Raw genomic sequence first — 21,009 nt, 5'->3', positions numbered from 1 at the left:
GCTCTTACAAAGTCTGATGATTTGCATTGTTGCTGATGGGGAAGGAGTCTGTGGTTCCCATCTCTACATCACGGATCACGTGGCTGGCTTGTTCATTGTCTCTCAAAATGGTTCGGAAATCTCCGTGTGATTGATACTATTTTGATCGTATCTATTTACTCGCAAACTTTGTAAGTCTTTTGGTGTCATAAATCAGGTACATATGATAATAGCTTCAATATAGAGACAACTAGTTTTTCCTTTCTACTGGTACTTTAAAGGCCTACTGAAACCCACTACTACCGACCACACAGTCTGATAGTTTATATATCAATGATGAAATCTTAACATTGCAACACATGCCAATACGGCCGGGTTAACTTATAAAGTGCAATTTTAAATTTCCCGGGGAACTTCCGGTTGAAAACGTCTATGTATGATGACGTTTGCGCGTGACGTCAATGGTTGAAACGGAAGTATTCGGACACATTGTATCACAATACAAACAGCTCTGTTTTCATCGCAAAATTCCACAGTATTCTGAACATCTGTGTTGGTGAATCTTTTGCAATTTGTTTAATGAACAATGGAGACTGCAAAGAAGAAAGCTGTAGGTGGGATCGGTGTATTAGCGGCTGGCTGCAGCAACACAACCAGGAGGACTTTGAGTTGGATAGCAGACGCGCTATCCGACGCTAGCCGCCGACCGCATCGATGATCGGGTGAAGTCCTTCGTCGCGCCGTCGATCGCTGGAACGCAGGTGAGCACGGGTGTTGATGAGCAGATGAGGGCTGGCGTAGGTGGAGCGCTAAAGTTTTTATCATAGCTCTGACGAGGTCCCGTAGCTAAGTTAGCTTCAATGGCGTCGTTAGCAACAGCATTGCTAGGCTTCAACAGGCGGCACAGCATTAACAGTGTAGTTACAGGTCCAGAGTTTGGTTCGGTGTCTCCTGATAGTAGTGTTGTTGATCTTCTGTCTATCCTTCCAGTCAGGGGCTTATTTCTTTTGTTTCTATCTGCATTTAAGCACGATGCTATCACGTTAGCTCCGTAGCTAAAGTGCTGCACCGATGTATTGTTGTGGACATAAAAGTCACTGTGAATGTCCATTTCACGTTCTCGACTCTCATTTTCAAGAGGATATAGTATCCGAGGTGGTTTAAAACACAAATCCGTGATCCACTATAGAAAAAGGAGAAAGTGTGGAATCCAATGAGCCCTTTTACCTAAGTTACAGTCAGAGCGAAAAAAGATACGCCCTGCACTGCACTCTAGTCCTTCACTCTCACATTCCTCATCCACAAATCTTTCATCCAAGCTCAAATTAATGGGGTAATTGTCGCTTTCTCGGTCCGAATCGTTCTCGCTGCTGGTGTAAACAATGGGGAAATGTGAGGAGCCCTTCAACCTGCGACGTCACGCTACTTCCGGTACAGGCAAGGATTTTTTTATCAGCGACCAAAAGTTGCGAACTTTATCGTCGATGTTCTCTACTAAATCCTTTCAGCAAAAATATGGCAATATCGCGAAATGATCAAGTATGACACATAGAATGGATCTGCTATCCCCGTTTAAATAAAAAAAAATTCATTTCAGTAGGCCTTTAAATATTTCATTTCTATTTTTAGAAATAGTTTAACTAATACTACTAATAATAATCAGTTTATTTAATTATCAGTTATTTAACTTAATTATTGTATTTCTTTTTTAGAATTAGTTTCTTTAAAAAATATCAAGGTTATTTAATTTTCGGTTATTTAACTTACTTGTCATTTCTTTTTTAAAATGAGTTTCTTTAAAAAAAAAAATCAGTTTATTCAATTCTTAATTAACTTAATTTTTTTATTCTTTTTTATAATTATTTGGTTTACAAAATAATGATCAGTTTATTTCATTCTCAATTATTTAACTTACATTTTGTTCATCATTCCTTTCAATCGTATAAACAAACATTTGTGGAACATCTGCAATGGAGCCAAAATAAGTGTGCGCTAATACAAAGTGATATCTTCATACTTGTGGTGCTGTCGTGCATCAGTAGAGCGCCATTAACGTTCTATACTTAGGCATCGATCGCAGACAGTTGCACCTAAAGGCCTTTAATTACAAGTCGGGGGTCTACGGTACTTTTATTTAATCTTCGTCTGCTCCTAGGGATTGTGCCTCTCTTGGGTTCATCGTTATTGACCCGTGAATGGTCTCCTGATTGCTATTCAGATCAATATAATCGTTCTCCATTACTACATATCTAATGTTAAAGCCTGTAATGTCTTATTGATTAAATACTTTTTTATTGTTACATAACTTTAATTATATGTCGGACTTTGATGGAGAATCATTTAACGGCAAGCCTCGACCACAATTTGATGAGCCGCTTTGATTTTTTATATCCCCCATAACAAAGCTCGTATGCTACATAGTAGTTACACACCAACCTTCCAGCGCTCTCCTCCATCTTTTATCCTGTCCAAGAAAGTGCTGATGATGCGGTCTGCTATTCCTTCTCCCCAACCTCCTCCCCTTCCTTTCATGGCACGCGTTTCCACCCTATGAATTATGTATCTGATTAATTAGGCTCGTCATGATAGTGTATGGTCAATTGGTAATTCCCTTCCGTTCTAGTTCAAACAAAAAGTGACCACCCTTTGCCTCCCTCCCCCACGAGCTCCTCTGCTGTCATTATAGTCAGCTGTGTTATGGATGAGAGGGATGGTATTTGTTGCACCCCGCCTGGGATGTTGCCTGGCCTCGCACATGGGAATACAATGAAATAACAAGATAACAAGATAAAAGCCTCGTGTCGGACTTCAAAGCGGAACGAGAGCATGAATAGAAGCGTGGAGTCTGCATGGTGGTGGTTGTATAGAACAAGCTTCCTTCTATGGGGCTAGAACTGAAGATACATCCATTGGATAATGTGTGTAAATATATACTCATGAATAGGTGGTGTGAATATACAACCACCTACTTGACATGCAATCCATACTAACAGCTGAACCTCAAGAGATCAGTGAAAAAAAAGTTTTGCATCAGAAGTAGTGTCTGATACACGTGTCACAAAGTTTTACTATAAAAACAGTCCAAGACGTGTTTATTAACTTAACATGCTCAAATTTACATACAGTCGTGGTCAGAAGTTGACATACACTTGTGAAGGACATAATGTCATGGCTGTCTTGAGTTTCCAATCATTTCTACAACTCTTATTTTTGTGTGATAGAGTGATTGGAGCACATACGTGTTTGTCACAAAAAACATTCATGAAGTTTGGCCAAACAGCTCGATTTTTGTTTCATCTGACATCACATGGACAAAGATAAGACCTTCTTTCAAAATTATTTATATTTGTATACATATATATATATATATATATATATATATATATATATATATATATATACACACACACACACACACACACACACACACACACACACACACACACACACACACACACACACACACACACACACACACACACACACACACACACACACACATGCATGCTTGCTTAGGACCCCCTGCCTCGAAATAAAATACAGGGCCTTGGTGCCCTTCTAACTTGCCTTGGTGCCCTAAAATATGAGCCCTCCTTTAGGGCAACACTTGCCTTGACCTTAAAAAGTTAAAATTAGAGGCCTGCATTTGTACATGCTCAGTTAATTAACATTGATAGTATACATGTGGGCCCATAGATATAAATGCAGGAAATGTAGTTTTGATGTAGAATTCTCTGGGGACAGCTTCCCCTCTAGTTTAGGTACATTTAATCAATAGTAATAGCTTAGCTTACTACATTTTCCAAGTAGCTTGCCTATCACTGCCTAAAGGTGTGTACCAGATTGGGTGGCAATTTGACTAAACACCATCAAGTTTCAGTGGGTGTTTTGTAGTGATGTGCAGCTTGATACCGTAATATCAATACTGTTAATACCAAGAATCTATTCTCCAATCAGAATATCAATAATTCGATACAGTGGAACCTCAATTTACATTTTATGACCCACAGCCCGAATAAAATTTGTTTCATTTGTCCATTGTGTGTCTCACAGAGCAGCCAATTTGGCAGCACATTTATTGTAGACGGGCTGATCGCTCTCCATGCTTACAGTCAGCTCAGCAGTGCTATCGTTACTGTGCTCAGTCTTTGGTGTTTTTTATTAGCCTTTTTACAGCATTTTTCTAATTTTGCGAGCTCAACATAAGACCTAAAAAAGCAATTAATGAGTGAAAATTCAGGAATAGAACCAGTATCCGCAGCGTTGTTGTACAAAACTCAACTCCCCTGCCTCTCACTTCTGCTGCACGCCAAAATTATTCACTGACTAGTAAAAGTGGAGGGCAGCACGGTGGATAAGGGGTTAGTGCATGTGCTTCACAATGCGACGGTCCTGAGTAGTCCTGAGTTCAATCCCGGGCTTGGGATATTTCTGTGTGGAGTTTGCATGTTCTCCCCGTGACTGCGTGGGTTCCCTACGGGTACTCCGGCTTCCTCCCACCGCCAAAAACATGCACCTGGGGATAGGCTGATTGGCAACACTAAATTGGCCCTAGTGTGTGAATGTGAGTGTGAATGTTGTCTGTCTATCTGTGTTGGCTCTGTGATGAGGTGGCGACTTGTCCAGGGTGTACCCCGCCTTCCACCCGAATGCAGCTGAGATAGGCTCCAGCACCCCCGCGACCCCAAAAGAGACAAGCGGTAGAAGATGGATGGATGGATAATAAAAGTGGATTTTTTTTTCAATCATTAATTATTGTAGCGACCTCTTAAAGTTGAATAGTTTTGTGATTTCAAACTTTGAGTGCACTACATGGCTAATGACAGTTGATAGACGCTCTTATTCTAAACGGACACAAAATAGTTGACCACTGAGCATGTTTAAACTCCATTGCTGATCAAAATAGCAGCACCCACTGAGGATCAAGAACAGTCCCTCAGATTATTTAAAAGGGAACTGCACTTTTTTTTTTGCCTATCATTCACAAACCTAATGTTAGACATTAGACTTTCTTTTTTATGCGTTATAATTTGTAAAATTCAGCAAGTACGAGGTGGCTAAGAATTAATCTAATGGGAGTCATCTATGGCGGCCATAAAGTCCTCTAAAAAAACATCCAAAAAGCGCCAACAATACTCCATTCACATGTCATGACTTGAATATTAACCAAATACTAGCTATATTTTCACTATAGGCGTTAACGCAAATAAACTACGTTTAGCAAGGCAGTGATCACAGAGAGCTAACTAGCTTATGTAGATATTGACATACTGAGCTTGTAAGCTGCTGCATCATCTCTGAGTAGGGCAGTGAATCTTTGGGCACCACACGATTCGATTCATGGGGGTAACGATTCCTGTCTTGATTCAAAACGATTCTCGATTCAAAATCAATACTTTTAAAAAAACATTGGGTGCCAGTTCTATAATTAACTACATTCCTTCATAAAATAAACTATCAGACGGGATAAATTACTATATTATTTAAAATACATCTGGTTTTGTTTATTAAATGTTTGGGTAGAATTTTATTACATTCAAATACAAATAAGGCAACGAGAGAAGTATCCCACACTTCTCTTTTCTAAAGTAAATCTGTACAGCTGATATGGGCATCTACATCACCATAATCATTTGTCTTAGGGTCTAAACATGTGTAAGAAAATAAATCGACTGCAGGCTGAGAAAGGAGCAAGCAGGATACAGAACAGGCAGAGGAGGAACAACAGAGCAAGTCTTCATACTGCGAAACATAATTGAACAGGTTAACGAGTGGCAAGCAACACTATTCATGAACTTTGTAGATTTCGAAAAGGCTTTCGACTCGGTCCCCCACGAAAGCCTGTGGATGATTATGAAGGAATATGGAATTCCAGAGAAGATTGTGACAATGGTGAAAACATTTTACGAAGACTTCCAGTGCGCAGTAGAAGACCAAGGAGAAACATGCGAGTGGTTCAACATTAAAACCGGTGTCAAACAAGGATGTAATATGTCCGCATTCCTGTTCTTGATCGTGATGGATTGGATAATGCGAAGAACAGTTAAAGAGGGAGAGAATGGAATTCGCTGTAAGCTAACATCAAAACTCAATGACCTGAACATGGCAAATGACATAGCATTACTGTCCTCAACAAAACAGCACATGCAGAGTAAAACAACATGGATGGACGAAGAAGCTGGGCGAGTAGGACTCAGGATCATTACACAAAAGACTAAAATATTGAGGATCAATGCAAGAAACCAGGAGAAAATCCAAATCAATGGACAAGATGTCGAAGAGGTAGAGCAGTTCACCTACTTGGGAGCCACAGTTTGTAAAGAGGGAGGCAGCATGAAGGACCTGAAGAATAGACTGTCGAAAGAGAGAGGCGCATTCATCAGACTTGGAAAGAGCTCCAACAGCATCACAAGAAGAACAAAACTAAAACTGTACAAGACACTAGTAGTACCAGTATTGCTATACTGGTGTGAAACCTGGAAAATGAACAGAGGAGATAACAGGGCGGTTGACGTATTCCATAAAAAATGCCTACGAAGAATACTCAGAATCTGTTGGCAAGATCACATCAGTACTGAAGAACTGCTGGAAAGAGAGAATATGAAGCCACTCAGTGAAGACGTAAAGCTACGAAGATGGAAGATGATTGGACACATACTACATCAGGACAAAAACAACAATTGCAAGAAAGGGAAGACCAAAGATCACCTGGAGGCCTACCGTTGAGAATGGAAGGAAAGAGGGAGGATGGAACTCGTGGTCGGAGGCGAGGACTGCAGCAGCCAATCGTGAGAAGTGGAGAAGCTCTGTGAGGGCCTTATGTGCCACGAGGCACGAAGTGGATAGGTAACAGGTAACTAAACATGTATATATTTTTTGGAATCGATTAGGAATTGTTACAAATAAGAATGGTGATTCATTCGAAAATCAGTTTTGTTTTGTTTTTACATTCCTACCTTTGAGTTGGTAAAAGTTAATTTTAGATAATAAATCATGCCTCTCACTTGGAGAGTAGAAGGTTGTGGCCATAAACCGAAATGTTAGTTAACTTTGACAATTTCTATGACTGTTGTAATTCATCAGAGTCTTTGTAATCTCAGGGCATTCAATCAATCGCAACTGGACTGTTTGGTTTGTCTTAGAAGACGTTTCGCCTCTCATCTGGCTTCTTCAGTTCATGCTGATAGACTTGAATTGGTCAGATCTAGTCTTAGACTTAAATTGGTCAGATGTAGTCTAGCAGCTGGTACCAATACCTCAGTTCATGCTCATAGGCTTAGATTGGTCAGATCTAGGTTAGCGGCTGGTGTCAAAACCCTAAATATTTATACCAAAAAAAATAGGAGGGTGTGCCTGGGCAAGGATGGTTTCGCCCTATCATAGTGAGAAAAACAACTGCTTTGATGCAAACAAGCAATCGTAATGTCAATGCCAACAACCGTTGTTGAAGTGTAACTTCCCCTCGTTGGCATTGAGGTATTACGTGGCAGAATGACTGCTCTGGATCGACTAATACAAGTCCAAAATTGACGGAATCACCCATGTTCACCTTCCATTCAGTTCTAAACAAACGGCACAAAAGCCATTCTGGTCACCTTCTGTGACCAGAATGTTTCTAACTACAGTTATTTGTTGGATGCTAAATTGCAGAGTCTCTTCTTTTAGGAATGGTTGAAAGGACAGTGTTTTGTGTGAGTGAGACAGGAGGTGTTGCGGACCACCTCCTCTGTTCAGGGATGGTTTTTCAACCTTGACATAGATGGTTTCCCTCACTCCTCTTTTGTACCATCTATCCTCCCTGTCCAGAATCTGTAAATGTTTGTTGTCAAAGGAGTGCTGTTTCTCCCTGAGGTAGACAGCTGAGTCTTGGCCTGAAGAGTTTGCCCATACTTGCCAACCTTGAGATCTCCAATATCGGGAGGTGTGGGGGGGGGGCTTGGTCGGGGGGCGGCGGGGTGTGTGGTTGGGGGCGTGGTTATTTACAGCTAGAATTCACCAACTCGAGTATTTCATATATATATATATATATATATATATATATATATATATATATATATATATATATATATATATATATATATATTTATTTTATTTACATAGAAAAAAAAAAAAATACTTGAATTTCAGTGTTCCAGTGGCTATCCATTAGATGGCAGTATTGTCCTGTTTAACTTCTCCGTTCATGATGAGTATATCATTTCGGTCGCCTTGTCTGTAATTTCCTCGTTCTTCTGCTTCGTCTCCTTGTTGTGTGCGCAGTTGTGCACTCTATAAAAGCCCTAGATGTTATGACGTCTTTGGGCAGGCAAGCTGTTTATTTTGTGGGAAAGCGGACGTGAGAACAGGCTGTCCCCACTCAGTCTCAGGTCCGCATTGAGCTGGAGGGGGCGTGGCCTCCAGCTCCGGCTGAATACCGGGAGTTTGTCGGGAGAAAATCTCTGCCGGGAGGTTGTCGGGAGAGGCGCTGAATATCGGGATTCTCCCGCTAAAAACGGGAGGGCTGGCAAGTATGAGTTTGCCCGTCTATGCTGTGCCATGCGTCGGCTTTGTGATTGTTTTGTTTCCTCAATATATGAACCAGTGCATTCATCATTACACTGGATAGCATATACCAGATTGTTTTTCTCGTTGTGGGATGTCCGGTCTTTAGGATGCACTAGTCTCTAGAGGTGGGGGAAATAATTGATTTTTAGATGCATCGCAATTCGGACATGGACGATTATAAAATCTATTAATAAACGTCAACAATTGATATATTTATTGTACATAAAGTAATCCAGACAGTTCTAAAATTTGGCTGACTGCAGCGAGCCACATCCCTGAGAGATCCGAGCAGCTCCTTTATCATCGGGCACTTATGGTCCAGTTTTGCACACATTAATTTAATAAATGTAGGAATTAATTGAGCTGTTCTTATTCCAAATGAATTGTTTTTTCAAAGTTGCAAGTGATAAGCGCTTATATAGTGAAACGAAAAGAAATGTAAAACTGCATCAATATACATAAATTAAAGATGAATCAATGTTGTTGTTGTTGTTGTGTTTGCTGTTGTTGTTTTTGTCTCTCTGTCTAATCCCCCTCTTGTCCCCACAATTCCCCCCTCTGTCTTCCTTTTTTTCTCTTTCTATCCCCTCCTGCTCCGGCCCGGCTACACCAAATGATAATATAAATACATTTAATAAAGTCAAATACAAATAAGGCAACAAGAGAAGTATCCTACACTTCTCTATTGTAAAGTAAATCTGAACATCTACATCAACTATATGATTGGCCTGAGAAGCTGGACAGGACATAAAAAAAAAGAAAAAAAGATGAATCAATAATCCATTTTTTTATCGAATCGTGTCCTGAATCGTAATAGTAATCGAATCGTGAGCTGCCCAGAGATTACCACCTCTACCAGTCTCTGTCTCAGGCTGTTGCCTGGTTCGAAGTGTACTGGGATGTGTTGGTTAAAAATGATTCTGAGTTTTTCAGATAGACCTGATACATATGGATTGGAATGATAATATTTATGTCACCCCCTCATCCACTCTGTTCTTGTTACTGTCTTTTTACAAACGACCAGTTGGGGTAACCACAGGAGGGAAGGCCTCAAAACCTTATAAGTCTATTATTTTTGTATTCATGACAGTCCAAATATGTTGACAAACACAGGTAGGACAAAGGCTTGTCTGTCCATCGTCTGTCTTTGCAGCGCGATCATCTCCTTTCTAACATCCATTTGTACCAGTTTGCCAGACCTTTCAAAAATAAATAAAGACACTACAAAAGCTGCCGAAGAACAGTTTTAGTCTTGACAGATCGCATTGTGAGCGAAAAATCATTATATTTGTATTTCCTCCTCCCCAGTATTGTGAGCGTTCTGATAACCAGCATATATTTTTCATGTTCATGAAGACAGCCACGCCAAATGGATTGCGCTCTCTATTTCTCTAATGGCGCAATCTTTGTGCGCGAGCTTAGTAGGTCAACTTTTTGTGTGCTATCAAAATTTTCACGTTTTCATACACGCAAACCTTTACTAGATCGGTCCCTCAGTGTTCTTGTTCCAACACAGTAGACCCTCATGTGATCGCTCCTCAATGTTGTGTTTACATGTTCATGTCCGAGGGAGTGACGTTTCCTTGATGTTTTAGCTATTTCCATTCTAGATTTATTTTAAACTACGGTTTCACCTGACATGCAGTATATTGTTAAATGCATATATTTTTTTAAAGTACTTTTGTTATTAATTGTTTCAGTGTCATCAAAATATGTTCATAATATTGCTTACACATGTCTAAAATAAAGACTTCACCCATCTACAATACCTCATGCCAGTATACTTACAATACTAATATTTTAGTGTATAATTAATTTATTCATTCCAGAACTCTATTTACCTTGTCAACACCACAGTAAATTAATTCCTCGTTAACTTTTGCACATACAATTTCCAGGGAACCTTCTGATTCTGTATGCTGCCCCCTCTCAAAGCCTCATACAGTTACCCCAAGGTGTAAATCCTGGACTAATCTGTTTTTCCTGCTGGATATAATCTCCCAGCTCAAGGTGCTGTCAGTGCAATAAATTTACATGACCAGTTATCGATCCACCAATGTGGTGCATCATGGGTATTCTGGAACATAAATATGAAGTATTCATAACAAAGTAATGTTTTGATTGACAGCTATCTTTGTGTGGAGAATGTATGCAATGCTTTCATACCAGTCTTGATTAGACCAAAAACTAAGGGGGTGTGGAGGTTGATGGGAGGTGCCCTGTGCGCTGTGTATCCTTTGGCCTCTTATTGATCGTGGGCTTCAATAGCTTGGTATCGATTGTCCCTCTTCCCCTGCAGAGAGATCAGTCATGCACCTGTCCACTGAGGCTATGTTTTATGCACGCCAAGCAGGGAGATTACAGAGAAAGGGTCACTAAAGGGGCTGTTGGTAAATGACTACAGGGAAATACCAGTGTATTTGAAAGATGAAACGCAAGCTTTGAAAGCAGCGACAACAGCCGTAAGCATTTTATTATAGTCAAACCTCGGGTTTTGAAGCTTTTACTTTTGGTATGAAATTTGCCCCAGTTTTTGTATAGCGTCTTGGTTACCGTACGGCCAAACATTGCGCGTAACAAACTGGTCTGCATGTGTATATTCCGCAGGGTCGAGTGCCCAAACAAAGCCTCCCGTACAGCAGACTGATTTAACTAAAGTAGCTTGTGTATGTGCACACGTGATAATGCTACACCAGTGTTTTTCAACCTTTTTTGAGCAAAGGCACATTTTTTTCATTAAAAAAATACGGAGGCACACCACCAGCAGAAAACGTAAAAAAATGAAACTCCACCAGGTTGTCATGCTTTATTTTGAGTGTGTTGTTGTTTTCCTGTGTGTAGTGTTTTAGTTCCTGTCTTGCGCTGTTATTTTGGTGGCCTTTCCTGTTTTGTTGGTGTTTTCCTGTTGCAGCTTCACGCCTTCCTTTGAGTGCTATTGCCTGACCTGCTTTCTATTGGCAAACAAGACTATTTCAGTTGTGCGGACGCTTTCCTTCTTTGTGGGGACATTGTTGATTGTCATGTCAAGTACGGATGTACTTTGTGGACGCCATCTCTGCTCCACACGCTGTAAGTCTTTGCTGTCATCCAGCATTCTGTTTTTGTTTACTTTGTAGCCAGTTCAGTTTTATTTTCATTTTGCATAGCCATCCCTATGCTTCATTGCCTTTTCCTTTCCGTTTTGTTCATTTTTGGTTTAAGCATTACATACCTTTTTACCTGCACGCCGTCTCCCACTGTGCTCTGCATATCGGGATCACGACAAACCCTCCTCGACGCGTTCCGACTTCTACAAAGCTATGAACTACCTGCTGCCACCTACTGATGTGGAGTATTACATGGTTACCCTGCCGAGCTCTATACAGCACAGACACTAGACAACGGCACATTATTTGCAGATTATAATGATTGATTTGCAAATAATATTTTTTGGACCAATTAGATGAAGTTGCATAATTTCCCACGGCACACCAGACAATATCTCACGGCACACTAGTGTGCCTTGGCACAACCACAGTGCTACACCATGACATTCAATGCATCCACAAAAGATTCACAGCGCTTCACTTTTTCTACACTTTGTTATAGCCTTATTCTAAAATGGAATAAATGTATTTTGTCCTCAAAATTCTATAGACAATACTCCATGGTGACAATGTAAACATGTTTTCCATCCATCCATCCATTTTCTACCGCTTGTCCCTTGCAAATTTATTAGAAGTAGGGCTGTCAAAGTTAATGCTATAATACCGCGTTAACTATACATTTCAATAAAGGCACTAATTTTTTTAATGGCCGATTAACGCAAACACTTTCTTTTTTACCCTCCTGCCGTGCCGTAGTGGGGGAACTTGGCTGCAGTTCACTTGATAGTGATGAGCCACAAGCGAGCAGAAATGGATAACAAAAAGGGCACATTATGGAAATATCATGTTCAAAGCCATAACAAGTTGTTCTCTCTCGCTGTAACAAAAAAAATGTGAAGCGCTGTGAATACTTTCGAGATGCACTGTATATGGCCAGATCTTACACAACAGTGGTTGTAAACTTTTTTCACCAAGTACCACCTCAGAAAACACTTAGCTCTCCAATTACCGCTATAATGACCAACATTAAAATGCAGTAGCGTAATATGCCTAAGTATTCATTAAAAACAAGGCAGAAGTTTTATTTAACAAGTTTGGCCACTGTAACGTTACACACAATGCACAAACATCATCAACAATGAAAGTACATATGCAGTACATATGTACAGATCTCTTTGGGGTACTACTAAATTGAGCCCGCGTACCACTAGTGGTACTCGTTCCACAGTTTAAGAATCACTGTTATACATGGACAGCCACATCTTGCATCCAGCAGCAATGTTTAGCCAATCATCTATCAATATTGACAACCACTTCCTCTGTTTTTCTGTACTTAAGTAGTGCATGCAGACCCAATACTTTATCATATTGTCCTATATTGATGATGACATTAGCTCATAAGTAAAGAATCGTTCAAAGTACCCATCATATTGTAGTCTGTCTACTCATTTTCCTTTACCCATAAAACCCATAATATCAGTAACTCAGTTTTTGTGCTTTTTTATTATGTGCGACTGTTAAAAAAGCCATCATTGGGCCAAAGAAGATTGTAAGTGCCATCATTTTGATAAAGAAGGTGAGAAAGACGATTGAATTGAAGAAAGAAAGTACAAAGGTGGCATCTATATGGCGGATCTCCTCAGGATGTATTCCTCCCTCCTCCTTATCGTCATCATCGATAAGAGTTGTCAAAGGTGTTACATGTTCATATACGTTTTATTTTCTCATTTATAGAACATTTATTTTGCATTGTAAAACTATATTCTCCAAAAAAAAAAAAAATTCTCCCGGGTTCATGCAGGGCTGCAAAAAATGTGTTTGAAAATACATCCATATTATCGTATTATGAAATAATCAACACTTCCGCACATGGGTCACAATGGCTCATAGATTTACTGTAAACTAGCAAAATAAGTTGTAGCATCGACATTTAAATTAAAAAAAGTTTTAAACATATCAAGGATCACTAAAAAATATAAAAATAAAGAATTAGAATAGCAACCGAAGACCGCATAGAGGGAAAGAATCATGAATCCAGTCGATGATCCGGCTACTCAAAGAAAATTATAAAGTTTAAAACACATAATTATAATAAAATACAGTATATAAATAAAAAGAACAAACATTACCTCAATTTAGCAACACAACTACAAATGACTTTGCCTATGTATTCTTCCGAGGCACATCCGGAACTTGTTGTTCTTGTCTCTAATTTATGGGAGTGCGTTTGTAACCATAACAAGTCGAATCACAACAATGCAAAACCAGGACAACATGTTGTGTATGCTATAAGTGTGCATTTAAAATCGATAGTTGTGTTGCACAGGTTTTAACAGTGTTAAATATTTGCTGCATATGTTGTGCATGTGTCTACATCGGTTGTTTAACGAAAGTGTGTGCATGTGTGTTTGAGTGTACTTTATCCAGATGAAGTCAATGAGTAGTGACATTTGCATCCATGTGCACTGAGATGGAAAACACCATGCAGACCGACAAACACCTCAGGACCACAAGTGGATCCACTCAACGTCACCTGAAGCCTTTGAAACAAGTTCATGTTTTGGTAAACGACTCATTTAAATGTCCCCTATTATGCAAAATTGACTTTTTAATGATGCATTTTTAATGAGTATGTGTCCCCAGAGCCTGTTCATTAGCACCGAATGTGAGAAAAATCGGTCAAAGTCCTCACTTGTTTGCTACATTTATGCACTGAAACGGTCACTTTTGAAGTTTTTCATTAAGGAAAAACCTCATTACTCGAAAAGAAGACTGCGCTACACATCTTAAAATATATCCTGGAACTCTTAAGACTGTCAGTCAGCTACAGACGTGTACGCTATATCATGTTGTTGGTCTTCAGCGGATAGGCTCGGGATGTATACATTGTACTGGTATTTTTTGGTACCGGTTCCTAATTGGGTCTGTCCAAGGAAACCGATAAGATCTGTATTCTTTTTATCCAGCTGACCGTCATCATTACAACACACTGTCACATTCATCCAAGTGCCACTACCACGCACGGGTAGATGATAGTCAGCTTGGAATAATGGAATAATCACAAATAAGGAAGCAACACCACACAAAAGTTTGTAACACAACAATTTTTCCTCCAAGTTCCCAAAGTCCTGCACGCTAATAAGACTTAGTACCAGTTGGAAGTGAACGCCACTTAACTCACGACTCCCACTACGGTGTGCCTCATCAACTCGACTGTCCTCTAAGCCAGGGGTCGGCAACCCAACATGTTGAAAGAGCCATATTGGAGCAAAATTACAAAAAACAAATATGTCTGGAGCCGCAAAAAGTTAAAAGCCTTATGTAAGTGTAATAATGAAGGCAACACATTAAGTAAGTTTCTCAGAGGGTGAGATAACTCCTGGAAATTACTGTCTTAAAACTGCCAAAGGTATAGATGTGTGTGCCCAAATCAAAGGAAAGGACAGGCTGTCTTCTTCTAGTGGATTTATTACAATCTTTGCAAGCTGGGTAATGTTTGCTGTTGTCTGGAACAACATGGTAACGTTTGCTGTGGTCTGGAACAACATGGCACACTAACAAATGCAGCCATTATTACACGCAGATAATGTGTCATGAGAGATGCAAATGTAAATTAAATACACATAAGGACATAAGTAAAGGAAATTATATGAACTCAAATATACCTACAAACGAGGCATAATGATGCAATACGTACACACAGCTAGCCTAAATAGCATGTTAGCATGGATTAATACCACTCCACGCAACAAACAACAGCTCACCTTTGTGCATTCACGCACAGCATAAAACGTTTGGTGGACAAAATGAGACAAAGAAGGAGTGGCATAAAACATCTTTCTGTGGCAGCGTTGTACACGTAAACCAACTACGGTGAGTTCAAGGACCGCCAAAATTAGTTGGACAAAATGGTGCTGGCCATCAGTGAAGCATGTATAACATAAACAGTGGGCTTTCTAACAATTAGGAAGGTTTGTGTCATTGTTGTCCTCCTACAGAAACATTATTAAAACAACAAATATATTTTTCCCCCTTCTTTTTCCATTTTTGAAAAATCTCCAGGCAGCCACTAGGGCGGTGCTAAAGAGCCGCAAGCGGCTCGAGAGCCGCGGGTTGCTGACCTCCGCTCTAAGCGATCCAGTAATCCACAGGCCAATATTAATACACTCAAAAAAGTGAACATTTTAAATAATCACTTGGTCTTTGTAGGTATATAATACACACAAGACACAGATACATTATGCTGGGTTGCATATGACGTCACATCCGGTTCATTGAGTACGCATGGTGGTCAAGCCTTTCTCGAAGACAAATGCTCTGTGCTTGTGTTGTTTTCCGCTGTACGAACTGTTCAAATCGCGAAAAGGATAAACGTTCCTTCAGAGTTTCTCGAGAGGTAATCAAGAAGGGCAGAAGACTGTTACATTTTACGTGGCTTGAACTCCAATCCAAGGGAGCAGAGTCAAAGAATGAACAAGTTTGCAGTCATCACTTCGTTAAATGTTTGTTTGGTATACTTTTATCGTTTAGTATTTCCCATTTAAGTATTATATTGATATTATTTGTATTTCTTAAAACACATTTTTGCTACGAGTAATTCCTAAAGCACCAACTCTGCGAGTCTAAATAATAGAAGGCAAATGTGAGCAAAACCTAAAAGAGTTAAGTTGTTTACCAAAGGCAGCAATCATAAATGACGCTTTCAGCACATACACAACGTTGACATCTATTGTTATATTTTAATAAAGAGGAGGAAAAAAAATGTGAAAACGGCAATGCATATTTATCCGAGAAAGTCTCCTCGACCCAGCCACACACAAAGAAGTTGTAGACCTCCATGCTTTTCTAAGTTTTCATCTGTTTTGTCGTGTAGAATGACGTCTGGAGCACCAGATAGTTTGATATATCTGGGAACGTGGCAGACGGATAATCCTTGATCGTGTGCTGCTTGCTGCACCAAAACTATCTAGGCTTGGTTGACCACCACTTGTTTTTCACTTCCAGGAAGAAGTCATGTGTCAGAATAAGAGCAATACGTCGGTAGCTGACAACACTGGCTTCTGGTCTGTCACCAAAATAGGTCTGTTTTAGGGTTGTACGGTATACCGGTATTAGTATAGTACCGCGATACTAATGAATGGTATTCGGTGCGATACCGCCTCTGAAAAGTACCGGTCCCGCACCCCCTCGCGTCCCCGTCGTCGTCACGTCATGACATTGCTGGTTTACGAGCAAAGAAGCATGTTCGGTAGCGCACAATCACAGAGTACTTACAAACAGACAGTGTGTAGACAGAAAAGGGAGAATGGACGCATTTTGGCTTAAAAACTGACGATAAAGGTGAAGTTAAAACACTGAAACGCCCTCAGGAAGAGGTGCTTTAACACATGGCTAGCTAGCTAGCAGCTAAAGTCCATTACGTCTATATTTTTGGGCATCACAACATCTTCTCTCGGTTTTTTTTAATTCATAGTATGTTTATGAACTCAGAAAATATGTCCCTGGACACATGAGGACTTTGAATATGACCCATGTATGATCCTGTAACGACTTGGTATCAGATTGACACCCAAATTTGTGGTATCATCCAAAACTGATGTAAAGCATCAAAACAACAGAATAATAAATTATTATTACATTTTAACAGAAGTGTAGATAGAACATGCTTAAAGAGAAAGTAAGCAAATAACAGTAAATGAACAAGTAGATTAATAATACATTTTCTACCACTTGTCCTTAACAATTTTGACAAAATAATAGAATGAGAAATGACACAATATGTTACTGCATATGTCAGCAGACTAAATTAGGAGCCTTTGTTTGCTTACTTACTACTAAAAGACAACTTGTCTTGTATGTTCACTATTTTATTTAAAGACAAACTTGCAATAAGAAACATATGTTTAATGTACCGTAAGATGTTTTGTTAAAATAAAGCCAATAATGCCATTTTTTGTGGTCCCCTTTATTTTAAAAAGTACCAAAAAGTACCGCAAAGTATCGACATAATTTTGGTTCCGGTACCGGTACCAAAATATTAGTATCGGGACAACACTAGTCTGTGTGCAACATAAAAACATATAAAAATTCTTATTCTTACAAAATATACATCCACCTAACATGTAAACTGATTGTATTGATTTATATTATATGTTTGATATGAGATATCATGTTAAAGGTCCGTGAATGAACATGAATAGCATACATTAATATTATTTTACTTTTTTATTTTATTACTAATATTTTCAAAGTTATTATAGGGACAAGCGATAAAAAATGGATGGATGATGTATTAAGTGTAATTGTACTTGATAGAAACACAGTGATGGATCTGTGTGGTCTTTACAAAATGATGACATAACTGTATTGCAGCTTGCATAGTTGACTCGTTTCCGATTTAAAAAGCAGGTGTTGATAAAAAAAAAAGTAGTACTTGCCTGATGTGCCTGATTACATCATAATCTTTCAGGTGCACAACTTTTAGTGCTAATAATAAAATATGCATTTTTCCACATATTTATTTCTACAAATTACATACAGTACTGTTAAGAGTTTCAATGAATACCGGTTTTGATATTTAATACCGACATTAGTATCGGATTCGATAAAATCCTAACGGTATACATCCCGAAGATATGCTAGAACTTTTCTTAAGCTAACACTACTTCTCTAAACTCACTGTGTCTCCGAAGGGAAAATTTTGTCGATGCCAACGGATTTACTTTTGTACAAATTAAAGCCGTTCGATCAGTGTGAAAATAAATCTCCTGTGCACAAGTGCGCAGCAGGTGGATCTTTGCCCGTTTGTATTTGACTGCTCGCCATATGTGCATGAGAGACACCATCTGTGAAAAAATGCATGCTCTACAAAACCCGCACATATTCAATTACAGTATATACATGTTTATTAGTTATGTATGGCAGAATTTCATTGGGAAAACAAAACATTAAACTTAACACATATTAAAACAAAAATAGATTAAGCTTTATTAATTAGGGCTACATTGATTTATCGATTAATTTGATTAGAAGAAAGCTTTGATTTACATTCTGTAGCTTTGATTAATAGTTTAATAAGTGCAACTAATACAAATTGATAGAATACAGACTGCATGGAGTGCCCGAAAACTTTAAATACACGGATGTAGTTTCTGCACGGCCGCTGCAATAGAGCGAAAACATGAGAAAGGTGTTGTGTGGGCTTTTTAATATTTTTGATTTAAACTTTTATTAATGCACACATGTTCAAAGTACAATTTCCAAAGTTAATAATGTGCATTTATTAGAAAAAAAGAATGAAGGCTGTAGCAAGCAAAAGAAAAATCAAAAATGTCCCTCAAAAGTGTGTTTTATCCGATTTCTCGATTACTCAAACACACCAATCGATAGATTACTCGATTGCAGTAGTACCTCAACTTAGTCTTAACTGGTTCTGTAAAGGAGCTCTTAACTCAAACCACTTGTATCTCAAATCAACGTAGCCCATTGAAATAAATTAACCCCCCCCCCCCAAAAAAAAAAGAAAATTTTAACCTCTAAAAGGCCTTAGTGGCCACATGCATGGACAGCACCTTTTAGCACTTATTTCCAAAATTGTGTACACTACTGAATTGGGGTCTTATGCCCATCCATCCATCCATCCTGTCAGAAGAGTATAACATACAATGGAATTTGAAAAAAAAAGTGTAAAAATAAAAATTTGCATGTCACTACACATGAAGTACACATTTGTGTACTTATGGATACATCATATTAAAAGATGATGTTTAGTTTTTATTCTAATTAGGGTCCAATAAGCCCAAATAGCAAAGATAAATGAAAAAAAGCATGTAAACAAACAGCTTGGGCCTTAAGAGGTTAAAATGGAAAATGCCTCTTAAAAAGAAAACTAACTTTTGGATAAGACATATTGTATGAAAAACAATACAATAGAATGTACTACTAATAATTATAGTTGTTTCATGACGTAATGTAATAATAATGTACAGCAACTACATTGGAGAGTGGACTTCTACAGTATTTCCTTCCAGCTGCTTCTCTGTCGAACACACCATCAGCATCTTCTCCATAATTTCATGGATAAATGTCCGGCATTTAGATATTTTACCATTATTGGCTGGTAGAATAATTCTGCTTCAGTTTGATGTAGACTAACCATGACTAGCAACTGATTCACCAAGTTGGACATGTTTTTGATAATTTCGTTCTTTGCCTAAATTAATATCATCAACTTTTTCTCAGCACTGTCCGTCACACTCACTTTCTTTAATGATGTTGCTCTCTAATATAAGCTAATGGTAGCAAGTAAGGCCAGATGTTTTGGGAGAATCTTACGTGTTCACTGTGGCATTTGCGGGGATGCTAACTCGTTGTGGCTTGTGCAGCCCTTTGAGACACTTGTGATTTAGGGCTATAGAAATTTGATGGATTGATTGATTTTTGCTCTCAACTTAAAGCATACCAATTAGCCGGGAGACAGCTGTAATTGCAAAACACTCTTAAGTTGAGGTACCACTCACTTAAACTAATTAATAGCTGCAGCCCTTTTATTAATATGTATTCAAATAATAATAATAAACTTTAATGCCAGCAATAAATAGATGACAAATAAGCAAAAAATAATAATTGCATTAAGCCTCTGCAAGATTATTCCTAGTTTAAAAATGAAAAACGCTTCATTTTGTTGGATAAGACATGTGGTAGAATTGCTTGAATTTGTTAAGTCTGAAGGTGATGCCTGACATTGATAACATATAATTGTGTTTTCTCACAAGAAATTAGCATAAAATCATCGCTATATTTCATAACAAGTAGCAGAGAGACACCACACTGTAGAGTAAACTGATTGTAGTTATGCTATTTTTGTATATTCAGTTAATTTACAATAAGAACAGTATGAATAAAGAATAATTCTGATGAAACTATGTCTGTTCACTCTCAGAACAAAATCTGAAAAATAATATATTGTACATGTGTGTCCCTAATGCTAAAGAACAGCTGCACAAGGTTGGTTGAAATGAGTTTTTAAGATAGTAGTCTAGATGGAAAAAAAAGGTGAACTTGACGACCTTTCGGAACATTCGGTATATTTGATTGATGTGACATTCTGGGAACGACAGTTTTTCACTTTGATAGAAGCTCAGCTCGATGAACAGCGACCCAGTGAGGGAGCACTTTTAATGCCTCATAACGTCCAGCAATGGTGCTTTGGTATAAATCACAAATGGGATATTTAATAGTCACCACATTGCCACCTGCAGACTGACAGGATTCATACTCAAAAGATAGTAGTACAGTTAACACAACACAAGATAATGCAGAGTAGAAAATAGTGTATTATTATATCCAAACATAAATAAAAAAAAACAACATATGGAACCAGAACACTGCAAATGTACAA

At 38.6% G+C, this 21,009-nt stretch overlaps 1 long non-coding RNA gene across 3 annotated transcripts in view; it reads right to left on the bottom strand.

Moving 5' to 3' along the window:
• LOC133643008 (uncharacterized) overlaps window positions 1-21,009 on the bottom strand; it is a 66,408-nt gene that overhangs the window by 28,248 nt on the left and 17,151 nt on the right. The window contains exon 4 of one of the 3 annotated variants that reach the window (XR_009824632.1): window positions 2,416-2,527. The exons of the other annotated variants lie outside the window; for them this stretch is intronic. This is a non-coding gene — a long non-coding RNA (uncharacterized LOC133643008). The remainder of the gene's footprint in view (window positions 1-2,415; window positions 2,528-21,009) is intronic. 3 annotated transcript variants of the gene reach the window in all.

This window comes from Entelurus aequoreus, linkage group LG25 (assembly GCF_033978785.1).
Source record: "Entelurus aequoreus isolate RoL-2023_Sb linkage group LG25, RoL_Eaeq_v1.1, whole genome shotgun sequence".
Lineage (NCBI taxonomy): Eukaryota > Metazoa > Chordata > Actinopteri > Syngnathiformes > Syngnathidae > Entelurus > Entelurus aequoreus.
This window is presented reverse-complemented; position numbering and strand designations above follow the sequence as displayed.